Raw genomic sequence first — 18,282 nt, 5'->3', positions numbered from 1 at the left:
CAGAAGAAAGCCCTGGAGGAACAGGAGAGGGCTCAGAAAGACCTGGAGAGATCTCAGAAGTGTGTTGGAAAGCAAGGGAACTTTCAGGAGAAAGTCCTTGTGCAATGAGAAAGAGCCAAAAAAAAGCTTCCTGAAGAAGACGTGCAATTTCAGAATACTGAAGCCCTGGGAGGAGTACGGACCAACCAGAAAGTTCACTGAGGCCACCTGCAAAGCCCATTTGGGACTCCTCTGAATCAGAGTGATTCTGAGAAGTGTGATTTATTGTCTGACTCAATGACAAACCAAGGGATAAACATTTGCTGAAGACCTGAGCTCAATTTGGAGTCAACTGCAAGTGCTCTTTCCTTTAAAGTAAAATTTCAAAAGCAGATACACAGAATTGGTACTTCTTTTAAACTGTATTTTTTTAAGCAAATATTTGAAGCATTTCCTGTACTGTGTTTTGACCCACATACAAGCTCACATGACCTTCCAAAAAGAGTCCCAGTTGTTGAGGTTCAATTCTCATGCAGATTCAATTTCTTCTATCTGTGTACATATCTGACACTTTTAATGGCTCCTTACCCAGGAGAATGATGGACTTAGGGGTTAAACAAATGGTGGGAGTCATTGCTGAAGGGAAAGAGCGGGCATTTAATAGGGAGTTAAAAATGGTAGAGTGAATTTGTGGCATGTAGACAAAACTAAATGGTGTATTGGTTTTGACATATGGTAGCTTGATGGGATCAATGTCTGAATTGCTTGAGGTCTTGAAAGGAATCCTGCTTGTCCAAGCCACTCTGCAGTGGGGGACATCCTGATGTCAGCAAGTCCCTTTACAAGCACTGGCTTTCAGCCACCTGGGGTACACGTATTGTGTGGGAGGCTTGCCGCTCAAACTCTAGATTTGCTTCTTAAAATGCCTATTGCATATCAGTTGTTGAGGGCTGCAGCCATTAAAAAAAAAACAAAACCAAAAAAACCCCAACAAAACCAGGATTTGAGCTTTTAGAGTAAAATAAAACAAAATCATGGGATAGTTCTAAAAAAAATAAGGTGTTTTGAACCTTTTGGCTGTCTTTATTTATTTAACTTCTGAGCATTTAGTCAAAACGGCTCTTATTTTCAAACTTTGCAACTGTGAGTGCTGGTAGCATCTAACAATTTATTTTGAGGATTATTTTTTTTAATCACTTGATTCAAGGGATTAGAAGTATATGATAAACTCCAAGTATTGTAAAAGTTGGCTGAAAATATTTTCGGGTACATTATATATGCAGCAGCCCAAAGTAAAAACAAGGGAATATTCAGACCCACAAATTGACATGGGAGAGCAGAAGCCCTGGTGTAATTGCTGCAGTTGCTGCTTCACTGTGGCAGGAGGCTCATTCAGGTGATGCTTATTAGCACGAGCAGGATTTGAAGACAGTGGAGAGAGGAATTAGAGGTGCGTGGGTTGGACTGAAGTTTCTGAAGCTCTTTGCTGAAAAAGTGGATAGGAGCTGCTGGAATAACTGGGTAAAGTACTACTGTCAGTTTTATTCAGGGGTACTGTTGGAGGAAATCTTAACCTGAGTTGTTTTCTTCTGTATTTATGAGTGGTAAGGAGCTTATTTAGAGTGGGTCTTGTGTTTGTACAGAAAGCTACTATCTTTTTCTGCCTCAGGGGGTGGAGGGCTTCCTAAAAATATGAGAGAGACATAAAATGCATAAGAGTAATGCTAAGCAGGCTTGTTTCTGTCTCACCCTTGTGCCTCATAAATGACTACTATGAGTTCCTGAGCATGGTCTGCTCTTGTGTTTGAGTGTGGAAGTTGTTTAGTGTTATGATGGCACTTCAAAACAGCACTGAGGAAAACAGCGTTAGGAAACGAGTGTCACTGGGTCCTGTCTCTCCCCTGCCCAATGCGTGGCCATTATAATGATAGAGGTTAGAGCTGGTCCTCATTCAGAGGTGGGCAGAAGATCTGGCACTTCCTGGGCTGAAGTGAAAATCAATTTAGAATAAAGCCTAGGGTTTAAAAGAAATAATAACTGTAATGTGGCTTGGCTGTAACTGTAGTTGCCTTTGTGGTCTCATCTTTTAAAAACAGGGGTTGAACTCCTTTTACAGAGGAGCTCAGGGCTACTCACAATGAGGAAGGACCTGTTCCAGGGTGCCCGCTCTGGCCACGGGAGCTCCTGTCATGCTGGGAGATCCGTGGCAATCAGGAAGCGGGATAGGCACTGGCTGGACTTCTTGTCCAGGCAATGAAAGTCTGGGAGAAGAGCTGCCTCCCTTCAAGAGATGGATTTATAGGATACAGCCCCTGGGGACATCTTAGTGTCAGACCATTTGTATAAGTGTGCTTTCTTCTCTCTTTTTTTTTTTTTTTTTTTTTTGAGGTCAGGTGATGTCAAGAAAGGAATAAGGAGTTATGTGGTCAGGAGAAGAAAAAGGAAGTGGGAGTTTGTCTTGGTGTCTTGGCAGGGGGCACATGTACTCAAAAATCTATGCACATATGTGTGAGAGAGATGGGGAGAAAGGGAAAGAGGGAGATGGAAGGCATCCCAAGTACTGAGGTATTTTATAAAACTTGGGAACAGCTCTCTAGATACTATTTTGAATAAGAAGACAAAAGAGGATCCTCCACAACATGCTGGAAGTAGTTGATTTTTGGTGACGACTGCCAGGAGTTTTGGTACCTACTCCTAGAAGAGGACATCTTTCCCATATCGCACCTCCAAGACATCTGATATGCTCCGTTCTCTGCATTCCTTGTTGCTGTTAATGTGCCAGTACCTTGTAAGGCAGTGTAAATTTCCAAAGCACCTTTTAGCTAAGGATACTAGTTTTTGGGGTATGGGGTATGGATGGGGTGCCTGAGAAATCCTGTATTCAGTTGGGCCTGGGCACTTTAGTGGAAAGGAAGACAAGCAAGTGTGGTGCTCAGAGCCAGAGAGTAACCCCCATGTTTGGCTTTCCTAGGCAATCATTTCAAGGCAATGAGTCACCATAGCTAGAGCAGCCTGTGGTCTATAATCAGTCTAGTATGTAGCAGAAGCCATCTTTTTATTCCTTGCGTTTAGTAATAGAGGCAGGCTGGCATTTATCTTATAATTTAAACAGGACTGGAGAAAGCAGATACCTGGCCAAGGACACAGATTCTCCTTGCTCTTATGTATCATAAAGGAGAGGTAGCTTCCTCGCTGCTTACTCCCTATGTGGGGGTTAACATTTTACATACTGAAGCTTAGGTGCTTGCTTGGTGGGATGAGGGAGAGCTGCAGAAGCAGCTTTGCATGTGGCCAGGGCAGGGGCACATACGTGCCCGTGAGTAGCAGCAGAGGTCAGGGCAATTGTCGTGCCCATCCAGAGTGATGCCGTGGGGTGTCTGCAGCACAGCAATGTGCTGCTGCTGCGCTTGCCCCAAGGTGGCTTAAGGAAAATACATCATAGAGTTGATCCAAAAAGTACTGTGAGTGCCTTTATGTTACTCATTGTTAGTCAGGATGCCAAATGCAGTGATGTGGCTGTGTGGGACATGCAGATGGAGTTAGCCACAATGAAAGGCCACCTTCAGAGAGAAAAGTTCAAAAGTGCTTTTTGGCATTGGGTAGAAACCTGGATTTCTGACATCCTGTGATGAAACCTGTTGTGGTCTAACTTAAGAGTGTGTAATATTCACTGTCAAATGATCCTTATTAACATTGTAAGGCACCACTTTTGATTTTGCTTTTGGTAGTTCTGGTACTATGCCTCTCTCAGGAGAGGAAATGAAGAGGGCTGGAGCAGTGCCGAGTTAGACATTTTGTATGGAGGGAAAGGAAGAAGCAAGCTAGCTATAGGAATAATACTGCACTAGTAGCTGTTGCATACAGGACAGTAATTTAGAAGTATTAAGAATACTATTAGAATTATTTAGAATAGTAATAATAGAATAGTTATGATGATCACAGGAACTTGTGAGACTGTATGAGGTCCTTTGGCTTCAATCTGAGTTGCTATTACACCAGAAGGAGGGATGATGAGTATGGTCTCTGTACCCCCTCCTTCCTGTAGGGGGAAAAAACCCCCAATTCTCTTGGAGATGCACATCTTGAGAGGCTGCAGGGTGTTTGTTTTCTCAAGCAGCCTGTAGGATCCCACCACACCCTGCAAGATCAGTGAACCAGAATGCCCCTGCCTAACTGAGGGTAAAATTTGAGAAACAAGTTAGCCAGAGTCCATTTTAAAGACTACTGTTACTTTCATAGACCTGGTAATATTGATCATACTCTTGGACAACTTATGGTTGAGGCTTACTAAGAGAGTCTTTCCTTTCTTCCCCCTACTCCCCTTTCTGCTTCCATCAATGAGCTCTAACTCCTGCCATTGCTAACAGCTCATCTTGGGGAAAACCCCTTGTTGAGAAGGACTGCAGCTTTCCACATGTGTGGATTTACAGTGAACTGAATGGGGTTTATTTCTTCAGCCTTTTGGGGTCAAATGAAATGGCTGCAGCCAATCCTACCAATGGAGTAGAGGTTTTGCAAGCTCAGAGGCTGTTAAACTGAACTGTCAGGAAGATGATCTGGCTGGATATAAACTGGTGCTTTTTAGGTTATAGCTTTGTTTTGGAGGTTGTTATCATTTCTGATATGTGCTTTGTCCAGTCTCGTGGGCTGCATGATGCAGGCAGTTGGTAATCCAGCATCTTAGACTGACAGTAATGTGTCTGTGATGCAAAAATGGACTGTGACCCCTGAGGAAAAGGATTATCCCCTAATCCTGCTAAAGTGGTGGAGGGGCTCTGTTAAACCAGCTGTGCTCCTTGGCAGAGCCAACTTTTCTGGAGGGTCTGCAGGATGCCTGGCCAGCATCTCTCCCGTGGCACTGCGAAGCCTGGGGCTCAGCACAGATATTGCTGTGAGAACAGAGACCTCACTGCTGAACTTCTAACCATTTTGGCTGACTGCTGTTTAGTAGTTATAAAATCACAGTTCCAGCTGTGATGTGTAATCTCAGATGTGGGTGGGATTTATCATGGAAACAATTCAATTTTGGCTGCCTTGCTGGATAATGGCTTATATCATGAGTGAGAAAGTTGCATCAGAAACCAACGTTAGCTGACCACTGGAAAATATAAACTAATACTGTCGATATAAGAAGTAGGGCATCACCAAGAAGTCATGAGTTCTAAACGCTGTTGAAGTAGATCTGAATTACTGACTCTCTCTGTCAACACCCTCAGCAGTTGAAATGCTGAATGTAAATAATCTTTCCTTACCACAAGAGAGGGGAAATAACTCTTGGATTCTGTAGTATCTTTTTTTCTGATGTTCTTGTCTGTGTGATTTGATGTCTTCTATCTCCTTTCTGTACCAAGACCACAAAAACTTGGGTAGATGAAAATATAATTTATACTGAACTTTAATTCTACTCAGTTTAGAACTAATCTAGAATACTTCTGCCTTTTTGACTTGGACAAGAATGAATTATTGAGCCAGTCTGTCCAGCCACAGACATGCAAGTTATTTACTCACAAGAGGGTGAGAGGCTGGGAGTGAAAGCATGCCAAGCGGGCTCTTCTCCCATGAGGTATCTCAGATTTTACACAGAAACTCTCTGCATGCCAAATGCTTGTCCTTCCCTCCTAGTACCTATTCCCTGTGCTGTAAATAAGAAAATTATTTTAAGTGGGGAATCTATGAAAGACTGAGTAGAAGGAGAGACCTTTTGTGCCCCTTCACAAGATACTCAGACAGCAGTTTGGTGCCCCTTCATGGAGAAACTTGTTTTCCCCTTCCTCATTTCCTGGGCTTTCACTCACCATCCCATCACTCCCTATCCATATGTACCAGGGACGATGGAGGACTGGAGTGCCACATTAAAGGACACTTGAGTAGACCCCTTGTCTAATTTGTGGGTTCCTCTAGATAATGAAAGAAGAAAATTTTGTTAAATCTAAAGGATTTTCATGCTAAGAAAAAGTAATCAATTTTTAATTCAGACCATGTAATTTTTTGGAAGTTTTTGTGTTGAGGTAGGCAGATCATGGCATGTGTTTCCCAGCTAGCAAAGTGTTGTTCTGCAGATTTTGGGTTTTTTTTCCCGAGACAGCGATAACTGTAATGTACGATAGATTTCAGGGCGCTTTGTTCTCTTCAAGCTGAATTATTTATATAGCCCTCTAACTTTAGAAGGCAGCATCTCTGTATCAAGCAGCGCAATACAACTGTGTGTTACAACCTAGGACAAAACCGCTGTATTCCCTTGAAAGCAGAAAGGAACATTAGATAAGTAGGACATCCTAAACTCTAAACTGTAATGCAGTAGGACAAAGGAATTGGTGTTCCTGCTACAATAGCAGTTGGGTTTTTAATCATTGTAGTGACCAGAGTGAGACAGACTTTGGATTAAACAGTAAGGGGAAAAAATGCCTAGTAATTGATCCCAAGCAGTGTGGTGAACATACTATCAGTAGAGGTATTAAACAGGTTAGATGAAATGTCAGGTGTAATGATGCACTGAGTATGATGTAATCTGATGGGGTGACCCAAGCGCTCTCTCTTCATGGTCTCATTATCCAGGGTCCTATTATGGACCAGTGCTTTTACCACGTCAGCTGGTTTCTTCATTTTGCACAAAGTTTTGTCATTACCATCTGTTATTTGGTGGTGTGGGTATAGCAAAAATGTCACAGGCAAGGACAATCTGTTATGTAAAATGTGTGTGCATCGTCTTGCGTGACCCTTGCAGCAGCAAACCTTTACAACCCTCAGGGTGAGATACCAGTTGCCCTGGTACTCAGCATCCCTTGGTGAGCTGAAGGGAAGGATCAGCTGGAAGAGGCACACAGGCAAGTGGCAGGGGTTCCCCAGGGATTCTGCCCTGCTGTTGGGGACAAGAGGCTGTGGGGTTACACTGGTGCCTTCCCTCCTACAGCTGGGGGTGCAGAAATCCCAGCACCTCCTGTGCCAGCATGGCCAGCTAGTGATGTGGGAGCTCCAGGGTGGGAACTGTGCTTGAGGCACTGGTGGCTTCTGAGGAAACCAACAATGACCTGCAGTGGCTTTGTTGCGAACCCCTCAAAGGGAATGCTGGTTATACCACAGCAGCACTTGAGATAATCTTTTAAATGAATGTTAAGGTAGATCGTGGGCATCTACTAAGCCTTCTACACCAAGTATCATTTTGCTGGAAATGCACAAGTCCATGACAAAATCCTGATGAAAGAGGGTGGGTGTCATGGTGCACATGAAACATCCGGAAGGGTGGAAGATGAGACAGTTCTGCTTGAGGAGAGGTAGCAGCAGGTAGTTTCAGTGCTGTGGAGTGTGTAGGTGAATGCCAGCAAAAGATTTCTGCATGATCTTTGACAAGAGAAAATGATCAAAGGAACATAAAATTACTGGCTTCAGTTCTGGTTCTACACAAAGAAATTTTCTGGTTTGGGTGTTTATTCTGCCCTGGTTCACCTTTACCTAGTATTTGAATCTTTGGTAAGAGTGTATAAATTAAATCCTTACTGGATGCATGAACCTGCCGACATAGGCACCATGTCAGGTTCAGTGGGACTGCTGTCTGTAAACCCAGCCCCCAGTAACCAGTCACAAGTCACCAGATTTTAACCTCACTGCAGGAACTGGCAGAAAACAAAAGGGAGGTGGAAATTAAGAAAACATCTCATCACGCAGATAGGCAGTTGAGAAAATAACCCCATTGCCATAAACGGAAGCACGCCTTTGCTAGGTCTTGGGAGGTTTGCACCGGCAACTAGTAAGAACTTGCTGGCTTGAGTGGAGTTACCTCGATATTAAGGTAAAGAATATATCTAGCAAACCAGCTGATGGAAAAAATTACCCTCCTGCCATATACTATTTCATACATTTTTCCACACTTGTATTATGTTTTTGTCAGTCAAAGTCAGTTTTCCTAGGGGCTGCTGGGCTTAGAGTTTTTGTCCTTTTATTTATCCAAAGAGATGCATCTTGACAGTAAAAATACATACTTCTCTACACTGCCCTAACAATGGGGTTTTTTAACCATTTTCTGGGCAGACCATGTTTTTATTTCTGTAAAACATTACTCTCTGTTTTATGTGCAGAGTTTCCAGCTGGTGGGTCAATACTGGTCAGAGCAGTGGCTTTAGTGATGTGGACGTTTGCCCGCAGGGAATTGCAATCCTTAGTTCATTTAACAGTGGTCACTGAACTTACTTGCATGAAAAATATAAACTGCCAAAACAAGAGGTGGTGACAGGAAAACCTGAGAGACGGGCTCTCTCTGAAGACACATTCTTAAAATATCTGAATACATTCAAATAACCACAAGAAAGGGTGTTGCGAGATTTCTACAGATACTTCCTTGCTCTTTATGGGAAACTTGTTCATTTTAAAACCTGTGAAAAAGATGCATATTTGCTGTGTTCAGCAAAATTTTGTACTTCTATGTGCGGGAAGGAAGCTAGAGGATTAAATAACTTTGCTGGAGGCAGTTAAAACAGAGGAGAGAAACTATCACAAACCCAAAATAAGGAGAAAAATTCCTTCAAGTTCCGCCGAAGCCATTTAGAAAGTGGGAGAAAGAAATCCTTCTAAACTGTGAAATCTGCTTTTGTCCCTGTAGTTTTCAGTGACGCTAGGTTCATAACACTTAACGTAGTGCAATGCTTGAGCTGCTCTGCGTGGCACTTGTCTTGGTGAATGCTGAGAGATGATGGATGCTATTCCTGTGCTATCATTAATTCTCTCTCTAACCTCTTGATCTTGAGATATGGAAGACACACATTTTCTCTCTCCGGAAAATGGACAGCTTACAGGAGGACTGTCCTATAGGTGCTTACTACCAGGAGGTAGTCACAGCAGATGGGAGATAACAGCAATGAGCTGGCTGGGGGCAGAGTATTGTTCAGGAGTAGACAACCCGCGCTCCATTTCAAAACAGCTCTGAGCCACTTCTGCTCTGCTCTGCCTTGCCCTGAATTCTTTAGCAAGCCTTGGGCTAGCCATTTGTTTGTCTTCAGAAACATGGGGGGTTATTTCTTTAAAATTTTGGCCGCTCCAATGCCTTGTAACTTCCCAGAAAGGGCTTTTATAGGTTTATTTGAATTTTGACCACATTTGACATGAACTGTAATCAATTATTGCATTCGCAATGAAAGAAGCCCAAGTTTAAAAAAAAAAAAAAAAAAAAAGCCTTGTAAGCTTTTATTAAACACTCATTGTCTGCGTTCGACATTCCCACATTGAGTGTGACCACGCTGGCAGGAAATCTGCCTGCAAGGCTTCTCCTGCCGTGGCTGAGAAATAAACCCGGTGCCTGAACAAGGAGGGAGGCAGAGCCCCATTCGCAGCAGAGGGGGCAAACATCACACGTCAATTCTCTAAAGGGATCGTGCCCTCTTTGTGGGCTCTTTCTATTGAATGCTGGAAAAAAAGTCATAGCAAAGCTGACTGGTCTTTTCTTGGGAACAGGGGATTTCTTTTTTATTTATGGAACTACACAGTGCTGCAGGCACTAAAAAATAGATTCAACAATTTTTTTGATTTCCTGGTGTCCTGTGTGCTTATTCCGCCTTGTCCAGCAGCTCCAATGTTATTTGTAGGTTCTGTAGGATGCTACTAATCCTGAATAATTCACTTATGGTGACTGTAATAATTTTACATTCATTTTTGCAACAGTGCTGTGAAGTACTGGAGGCCCAGGCTCTGTAAAAGACCATCATGCCTTTTTTTGTGGATTTTCCTTTTCAACATTAGCGAAAATCTGCTTTTGTGTTTCCAACCTTGTTTCCAACATTGAACTCTGCTGTGCATCCACAGGGATACACTTTTAAATAGACTTCGAGAATGATCTTTCTTTCTGTGGAGAGTCTGCCTACCCAGTCATGCTTTTCAATTAATATCTGCATCAAACCTGTACCAGGATGGTTTTCCTAACTGTTACCCACTCAAGCTAAGCCTGGGATTTGCTGATCAATACACTTTGTTTCTGGCTTAGTGCAGTGCAAGTCATATGTCTGGAGCTTGATCGGCTAATTTTCTAAAGTCTACTTTATAGTGGTATTGGTTCAGCCCTGCTTTTATGAGCTACAATGAATACACATAATAGTATAGCCAGTTACGTTGCTTATTTATGTACATGAATCAAAAGTGTTTCATGAAAAGGGTGCCCCATTTCCAGTCCATCTTCTGCACGCAAGCAGTGTGGGACTCTGTGGATAGGCCAGCACCCTATTCCCTCTGCTAGGCAATGCAAATCCGAGCTGCTTCTCTAGGCATTAAAAGATTAAATGCTATTTCCATATTATGAGTGAGAAAATGCAAACATGCATTAAGAGATTCAGTGTCAGAGCTTCATAATAGAAGTTCTTGGTGGTTTGCTTTGTCATCTTATGTGCCCTTTAGATAAAGGGTAAGGGCTATAAAAATCAACGTAACCTTTTCCTCCTCCCATCTAGATCTAGATCTGTGCCTATTTAGGGAGCATGTGTGTGCCTGGAATGAAAACAGTTTACTTCTGGAAGAGCATGTTGTTAAAACTGTGGTGCTAGAGAGGCTCTAGGAAATCTTAAAAACTCAGGCTTGAATAAAATCTGCAGTTTCTCAGGATCCACCAAACTTGCAGCTCACCAGTGAAATGCAGCAGCTTACGTAAATATGAAAATGTCCCATTGGCAGGTGTTTCAGCTTGCAAGTAGATATATAAAATCTCTGCTCTTGTACAGACCCCGTGAGTCAAATGGGCCCCAAATCTTGAGAACTGTGCTGGTGCCTAATTCTCATGTAGCTGCATAGGAGGTTTTTTTGTCTGAGTATTTTTTTTCACGAGCTGAACTGTAGACTGCCTTGCCCTCACTTCCCCAGCTGGACCGCAGGAACAGAAGTACTTGCCTGCTTCACAAAAAAGGTTTCTGATACCAATACTCTAAACACCTCACAGTCTCTAGGCATATATGCCAACGTGGGGGTCTACAGCCGCTAACAGTGGCTGCGTAGTAGTGTCTAATCTTTGCTTGTGTATAGTTAGTATCAAATGGGATTCAGCTCACTGATGTAATTGCCTTGAAGCTTTCCTCTGATATCCAGTGCAGTCTGGTACCCCATCCTTCCCCTACCGCACCAGACTGAGGAATTCAGTCTGAGGAAAGTCAATCTGGTTTCCCTCTGAAGTAGCACATGCCTGAAGCCGGACTCAGACCTTCGGTTACAGATGTGTTTTATACACACGACATGCTTTGCTTTTGTTATGCTGTAATCAGATTGGCAGCATCTCCTAAATTGGAAGTGATCAGCAGCAGCAGGCATGGGTAAGGAGGTTACATGTAGATGGCAGTATTACTTCAGAAGAACATTAAAAGTCATCGCAGTTCTGCATGGATTGAGCCTGATTGACCACTTAGCAGGAGGAGAACATGCCAGGAACTTATCTTGTACAACCTGTTAGTAAGCTTCAAGGTTTCTTGAACCTTAGAACAGTCATTTTATGTCTTTTTGCAAACCTGTTCCACCTGTCTGCAGCTCGTCAATATTTATCCTGTGGCTTATTAAATTCCCAGGCCTCATAAAAGGGATTGATCTGTTTTGCTTAACCATTTCTCTGACTGTTTGTCTCCTAGAGTAAATCACAATGGGATATTAAATTATATTGAAGTCCAAACCCTAGGCTCACAGTAACACATTCATAATATATATAGTTTTCATGCTATTATCTAAATAGACCATTTTGTAAACAACAAACATTACTAAATACTTCTCTAATTTTTACCTCTCTCTAAAGTCTGTGCACTGATGATAAATATTTCTTGTTCCAAGAGCATATGAATCCCTGCCAAATATTGTCTGCCTTCTGGTCTATGTTTTTTAAAGAGCAAGTCTCATATTAGCATCCGGACAAGTCCCTGTGGTCACAGCTGTGTCTTGCCATTGATATTCTGCTCAAGCACTGCAGAGCCCTTTAAAGTATTTCAGCAATGTCCTATGTTATTCTAAACCTCTACAAACTTGGTGCATACCTAGATTCAGATATGTGGAACTGCCTTTGGATTTTCAGCCTAGAATATGCCCAGTCATGCTTTTAGGATGTGTATGTTGGCTTTATTTTTGGTTCCATTTTCCACCTAAAGCCAAAGCCACCCAACCTTTGTGGTCAGGCAGCTGCTGCTCCATGTCTTCCTTCAGGTGACAAGATGAGACAAGCAGATCTCTACACCAAACCGTGAAATCCCATTTTCGTGGTACCTAGCCTTAGCATGAATTTCCAAAAAAAGGTCAAATGAAGATACGTGTCTGGCAGAGTAAAAGCTATGATAACGTAGGCTGTTGTTCAGAGTCTTAAAGATCAGGTAGAGCAGGTTCAGAGACCATGTGTCTGTGTTGTGAGGTGCATGTATAATATAAGGTTGTCCTTGGCTACAGTGAGTGTTTTATTTCTGTATTGTTCTTCCCTGGAAGAGGTGCTTTTTATAAAAAGTTTTAAAACCAGCATTCCCTGCCGTGTCATCCATTCTTGTCTGTGCAGGCAGGAGTTCCCCTCAAACCTGTTATATCTCACATTTGGTCACTTTTCAGGTCTTAATTCCCCACACACACATTTCCCCAGCTTTTTCTGCCCAAACAGGATTGTTCTTATCAATCATTATTTACTGAGTTTCATAGTTTTTGTTGGTTATTTTCACTCCTCTATAGGAATTGGACTTCAGGCTGCTCTATCTCAGTGGAAAGTTTATCCATGCCTGGCCTACTGCTAGTATTTAAAAAACAGAAATCCTGCTCAGTTGCCTTCTAAAAAGGAAAAATCAAACCTTTGGCAAACTACTTCTTTAATCTTAGTTTTATGTAACCAGTGTTAACTACAAAAATATCTAAAGATATTTACGGAGATTTGTCAGAAGCCTCTGTATACTGTAGCTGTTTGGCATTCTCTGAAACAATAAAGTTATTTATCAGATGCTGTAAGAAAATATCTTTATATATACATGAATGTGTGTGGGTTTTCTATGTCCTATGTCAAAATCTAGTATGTACTAATGTGTATATTATCTCTGAGTGCAGATAAAATTTTGTTGATCAGAGATGGTTTTCTTTTCAAACCTTGCCAATATCAGGAAATTAAGAGTGACTCCAATGTAAATAGCAATGAAAGTTAGCAGAGCTGTGTTCCAATGGGCCTCATGAGCTTCTTTAGTACAAGGACATGACCCTTTCCTCCTGATCCCTAAAGATAACAATGTCATACCCCTAGTATGACGACAAAAGACCTGGGTGTTTTACAGAACTCTTTCCCCTTCCATTGACCCTGTGAAGATTATTATAGTAAAGTTGCAAATGGAAGGTCACATATAATGAAAAGAATAACTAATATTTAGGAAGTTTAATTTTCCTTTAAGCATTTACCAGAGCTTGAAATTTTATTTCAATTTTTTTCCTTCTCAAAACTTCGGTTGTTCCTTCTGAAATGATTTTGAATAGACCCAGGAAGGCTGCCCCAATTATTTTTTTCCCCCACTGGTACTGCAGTTTGCTATCAGCACTAGCTAATTATCAGTAAGAAGGCTCCTAACTTTCTGGAAACACTAGAACAAAATATAAGCTGAAATGGGAAATGGACCCTGCATTTACCAGTTTAACAAAGCTAGGAATTTTTCCAGAAGTGCTACTATTATCTCTGTGTCCAAAGTTGGAAAATCCGGACTACTAGTTTTCACATAGTTTTGAACAAAAAATAAGTATTTTACTAGCTATGACAATAGACCACAGTCATAGAAGCCTTTTCTAAAGATGTCTTTTCCAGTATTCACTCATGAGCTTTAGGCAAACCAGGAACTAGCTATGTCCATTGGTTCCCAGTGACATAGACATTTGCCTTTAGGTGTTACTGGAGTGGATCCCCAGGCTGTATACACGACTGCACACTCCCTGCACAGCCCCAGGCATTCGGAAAAACTCAATCCAGTGTGAGACCTACAGATCACATTGCAAGTTGTGAAATTCCTCAGGCAAAGCTGTGTGGTGGTGGTTTTGTTTTGTTTTTTTTTTTTAATATATGTATATATACACACAGAGACATTATTTTTATTTTTTTATAAATATGGCACATAGCCTGAAGGTACTGCAGTGCTAATATATGTATTTAATTATATATAAAAATTAATATATTCTATTAATATATTCTATTAATAGTTTTGTTGCACTATTAATATATTAATATTTATATATTATATATTTTCTATATATGGCACAGCAGTGCTAATGCTTCCACAACCACAAGCTGTTTTGGTGCCTAGAATGAGGTTCTGTCAAAGGCTAATGTGCTGGGGGGGGGGACGGACTGGTGGGGGGAGGGAGGTGGGGAGGTGTTAGTGTGTGTGGGGGTTGTGGTTTTGTTGGGGTTTGGGGTTTTTTTTTTCCTTCAGAGGGTGACTGAGCAGTGCTGACTCATGCTGCTGGATACAGATATAAAAATTTTAAAGATCGAGTCTTCAGTCAAACTAGGTTTCTGTGTTTTCATCCCTGTATCAAAAGAATGAGATACTAATTCTCAATAGTACAAGCAAGAGACTGTGGTCTGGTAAAGAAGTTTAATTGATTTTTTTCTGAAAAAAAATCATCCAGGAATTCCTGATTAATGCAACAAATACCTTTCCATCTGCCTCAGTAGATAACATAAAAGATAACACAGCTTTCTGCACCAGGCTTGGAGATTCATCCTGTTGGCACACCAAATACCCCCTTTCTTTGCTACCGGGACAGATCTGGCCACTGTTTCTCTCCCAGGTGTTGGGTCGCAGCTGCAGGTGCCAAGTAAAAGGCTGATACAGTCACCGCCATCCGCAGGGCAATATCATTTGAAGCGATTCAGCAGTCACGTTCTGTTTATATCCTGAAGCGATGATCTTCAAGCAGTCTTAAGTGTGCATCTGCTTGCCTCTGAGAGCACTGCTGCCTTCTCGCAGCGCCTGTAATTACACCAGCAGCAAAACACCTACCGTTGCAATAAGCATATCCCAAAAGTGAGCAGGGGGGTGAAGGGGAAATGTGATATTCAAAACACCAGCTTGAATGAGAGCCTGTGGGCAGAGTCAAACCCAGCCATAGGCTGACAAAACAGCTCCACGTTAGCTGCCCATGGATGGTGTTGGGAAAACAAATCCTTACTCTGCCTAGAGGCTGGAAAGGATTTCTAACTCTGCTCTACTACTGTACTGTGGATGTTAGCGTTGATTTGTGCCCCCATTTAACATCTTACCTCTGCTAATGACCAGATGAAAAGGATTTAGTTGAGCACGATTCATGGCGCAAGATAAGGGTCTCTCCAAGTTCAGTACCACCAGCTATGTCTGCATCTTTCCGGGTAATGCTGACAGCGGATATGTCTCTGGGGACAATAGCAGACAAGTCCTGTAGTAATTTCTGTGAGCTGTGACTATAGATCCTATGTCAGCCTGCAGGACACTTAAGTGTCCAAAGTCTGCATTTCTTTTTTTCTTTTTGAAACACTAATAAAAAACAGGCTGTGTTTCTTTGCCACCTCTTTGATAACAGTGGCTTTTTAGTATGCTGACATTGGGCAAGGGAGTAGTTCACGAATTAAGTATTTTAGCACATTTCTTCAGTACAAGACACCCTATGCTAAGGGTCCTGCACAAAACATACAGGCTCTTCTAGGCTTGCTCTGCTTCGAGAAGCCTGTTATGGTGCATTTGTTTGACAGTATGTGATTTGCAGTTTCCTCAGCTATACTCATTCATCTTCTTTATAGCCCTTTTATTAAAGGTCATTTACCAAACAAATAAAAATTAATTTAGACTTGTTAAACTGTAGAGAACTGCCAGGATGAGACTATTACCTGAACCCTGAAGGAAGAAAATGTGAGCAGCAATGCATATATGAAGGTCTTAACAATCCCAGGAATAGCTTTTTTTCTTACATACAGAACAGTGATTTTTAATATCTGATGGCCGGATCCTACAAGGGCAACTGGCATATACTGTGTCCTATACTTCTAATGGCATTAGATTTGTGGGTAACATCTCTCCCTGCTTTCTCTACCGTTGCTGCAGTTTTGTGTCCATCTAAGTGCACAGAGTTTCCTCAAGTCCAGCACGCTGCTGCGTGTGGATTTCTCTGGTAGGGCAGCAGTCGTATGGCTGGCTGCATATCATTTTCTATTTAGCATCAAAGTGAAGGATGTAGGTACAGCTCAAGCTTCATTTTTGTTATCTCACAGGACTGAAATTCTTGTGAGGAGCACCATGTTGGCAGGATCTGAGGTGGCTTTCTCAGCCATATATGTGCTACAAGACCACTTTGATATCAGAATAACAAGATGAAGACGGCCACCTTGATATACAAGTCTCAGCAGAGAATCCTAGCCCATTTTTGCTGTTAGTGCAGCTTTGGAGAAACTCCCCTGCTGAAGATGTACAGCTGGAGGTGTCTGCCTTCACTGAGGTAGGAATGGACTGTGGTTTGTCTCCACTAACTCTGACATTTTGATTTAAGAAATACATCTTTTGTTAAAAGAATGCCATTGGAAAGACATTCCAAAACACTGTCCTGGTTTTGCAGGAATCTGAAAGCCCACTCACCCTTTGAGTTGCACAAGTAGCTCTGAGTGTGGTTTGCAAGACCCTGAGCAATATACCTCTGTCGTGATCCAGGATAATCCTTTTCTTGATGTACAAGCATAATTTAGGGAGAAGAAATTCCAGCTCTGAAAAATGTTAGATAACACCCTTGTTCATCTGTGTGTCTCTCTCAAATGTTGTTGAGGGTTTTGTTAATTTTTAACAGCAGCCTTGGCAAATTTGGAATATTACAGGCAGCTTCATCAGGATGTGACGATCGATGTAATAAACGTACAGACAGTATCTGCCACAACATTTAGGCATGTATGGGTACCTGTAGTTGCTAAATGATATGTGACAAGATATGTCATTAAACCATCAGATTTGAGTAGCACGAGAGGAGTTGCATGTTTTAAAAAAAAAAAGAGTCTAATTACAATTTTTTTTTCCTAACAGTTTGTTAATGAAAAGCACACTCAGGCTCCTTAAAATGTTTTTTAAAACATACAGATGCATGTTTTACCAGTAATCCAAAGAAAAGAGGTACTACTACTTAATTGGGTGTTACTGGATGCAACACACCTGAAAATGTCTCTTTGTTCAGCTTTAGGAAAGGTAGAAGGAAACACATCTTTTCATGACAGCTGTGTATATTGGATCTACCCTGGCTTGTAGGAAAAGGGAGAGAAATATTTTAGGCATTCATGAGTGGGGAAAAGCTCTTTGCCTGGGAAAACCAGACAAGGTGTCCATATAAACAGAATGGCTTTCTTCTCCACTGCAAGCCTGCAGAGTGTGCCAGCATATCCTTTTTCATGTCTCGATGCACATGCATCTGGCTGATGATGATTTTCTTGTTTCTGTGACACTTGGACATAGGTACCTATCTGTGAAACAGCTGACAAGGAGCTACCCCTTGTTTACTTAAGGGGAAAAAAAAAAAAGATAAAATTATGTCCTTGAACAATTAATTCTTTAAAAATGTAAGTATCTTCCGTAGCAGAGAAAAAAAATATCCTGAATCTCCCGTTCCCTTTGACCAGTTCATCCACACCTTTAAAGAGAGACTCATCAGGCATGAAAGTGTGAAGGGCAACATAGGTGCCGAACAGTAAAAGGCAGATAAAATTAATTAAAATGGTGATAAAAAAGCAGAAGACTTCTGGTGAGGCAGAAAGAGAATTTAGAAAGGCAAGTGAGATTAATTTATTTTTGGCTGGGAATTTCTTTTTGTGCTTTCCCCCTTTCCTGTACATCTCCTAGGTAGCGTACCTTTTCCTGTGCCAAATGTTCACACCCTTTTTGACTGAGCATCAGAGTAACACGTTGCTGTTACGCACCCTCATTTACTCTTCAGCAAATCGCCTCTACTTATCGAAACACCCTTTTATGTGCGTATTTCCTGCTTGGTTTCTTCTTTCACTTTATAGCTATTATGAGATTTTTTCAATCAGTATTCATGACACAACTTTCAAAAGGTGTAAAAACAAATAAGAGGTATGGAAAGCTAACAGTATCTTACAATAGAAGAAGATCTAGCAATAATAGTATCTTGCCTTGAGCAATGGAATAGCTTATTTTTTTTTATATGAAGAAAAACAATTGAAAGAGTAATTTTTTATTATTTGTTTGTTTATTAATAAACAGTAATAAAATAAGTGCATAGTTATGCTATAATGATGAGGCAGCTGATATTTCCCCTTGGAGTATTTATTTTTTCTACTTTTTTTTTTTTTTTTCCCTTTGCTCTGCTGTCCTGGGACTTGTG

Source organism: Pelecanus crispus, chromosome 2 (assembly GCF_030463565.1).
Source record: "Pelecanus crispus isolate bPelCri1 chromosome 2, bPelCri1.pri, whole genome shotgun sequence".
NCBI lineage: Eukaryota > Metazoa > Chordata > Aves > Pelecaniformes > Pelecanidae > Pelecanus > Pelecanus crispus.
This window is presented reverse-complemented; position numbering follows the sequence as displayed.